Source organism: Rosa chinensis, chromosome 4, assembly GCF_002994745.2.
Source record: "Rosa chinensis cultivar Old Blush chromosome 4, RchiOBHm-V2, whole genome shotgun sequence".
Taxonomy (NCBI): domain Eukaryota; kingdom Viridiplantae; phylum Streptophyta; class Magnoliopsida; order Rosales; family Rosaceae; genus Rosa; species Rosa chinensis.
In genome coordinates, this window is record NC_037091.1 from 29,632,347 (window position 1) to 29,633,493 (window position 1,147).

At 44.8% G+C, this 1,147-nt stretch overlaps 1 long non-coding RNA gene across 1 annotated transcript; it reads left to right on the plus strand.

Annotated features, from left to right (window-relative positions):
• The first annotated feature begins 579 nt into the window (after nt 1–579).
• LOC121052984 lies at nt 580–905 on the plus strand. Its single transcript, XR_005810457.1, has 2 exons — nt 580–697; nt 772–905. It is a non-coding gene; the product is annotated as an uncharacterized LOC121052984 (long non-coding RNA).
• Nucleotides 906–1,147: the final 242 nt, after the last annotated feature.

The following is a 1,147-nucleotide window of genomic DNA, read 5'->3' on the forward strand; positions in this document are numbered from 1 at the left end:
TAGAAGGGCAAAATGGTCTTTTCACAAAGTCAACTATATAAGTGAAGAAACCCTAACCTCTCTCATTTCTCCCTCTCTCTCTCGACCGCACGGCCTCTCTTCTCTTCTCTCTCTCTTCCTTCCTCATCTCTCTGCTCTTTCCGAAATCACCACTTCCCGGCCACTACCACACTACACCGCCACCACCATTTGAATCATAACACAAACCCGACCAAGACCCAGTCGTTTTGCCGTCGATCAAGACGTTCCGGTCACCGCACTCGACCTCCAAATCTGCGACGCCATTGTTCCACGACCCTCACCGATTTCCAGTCATCCCTTTACCACACCACCATCACCGCTGCACTCAGCGAGCAATGGAGAAGAAAACCCAGAGGTTCCGTCACCCACCGATGCCGGACGAGGCCATACAAGTCGTCACCGGAATCTGGGATTCTGCAAGTATTGATTCGTCGTTTCCGGCCACTCGAGCTGCACAACCACCATAGTTGGAATCAGAGCCTCCTCATTCTTCAAAACCGTTTGGTCCCGACCTTTGCTTTGGCCAGAACCGCTGCACGCGCTGCCGCTGCCGTGTGGACCATCGTGGCTCCGCCACCGGATATCCAGGCCACCTTTATTAGTTTTTGATTATGCGTTTTGAAGTTTGTGGAGAAAGGAATAGGCATTGGTTCAGTTTGACGTATAATGAAGGAAGGTAAGAATCAGGAACTCCATTTTGAGATATAAATTTGGTTGAAGATTGTTATTAAATTGTGTTGTTATTGCTAGGAGTTCGAATGGTTGTTGGTGGTGGAGGACTACACTTATTTAGAATTGGCCCTCTATTTGGAGATGAAGAATTGGTAAGGAATTGGGTTCGGTGACCTTATAATTGCTATAATTGGTTTGGTCAAATTATTGAATTGATGGAGTTAGTGGTTTGCAATTAGAATGGTTTCAAATATATTTTCGATGGTGTTATGATTGTGCAAAGTCAGGAAGTAACGAATTGATTACCATTGTGGAAACGTCTTACTAGAAGTGGTAAGTAGTTTGGCCAAATAATTAAGGTATTGGTGAATATTGAATGGATCGGTTTTGACGAGTTTGGCAAGTAATTGAATGTTGAAAATGATGTTAAGAGGAAATTGTGGTGAGAATGACA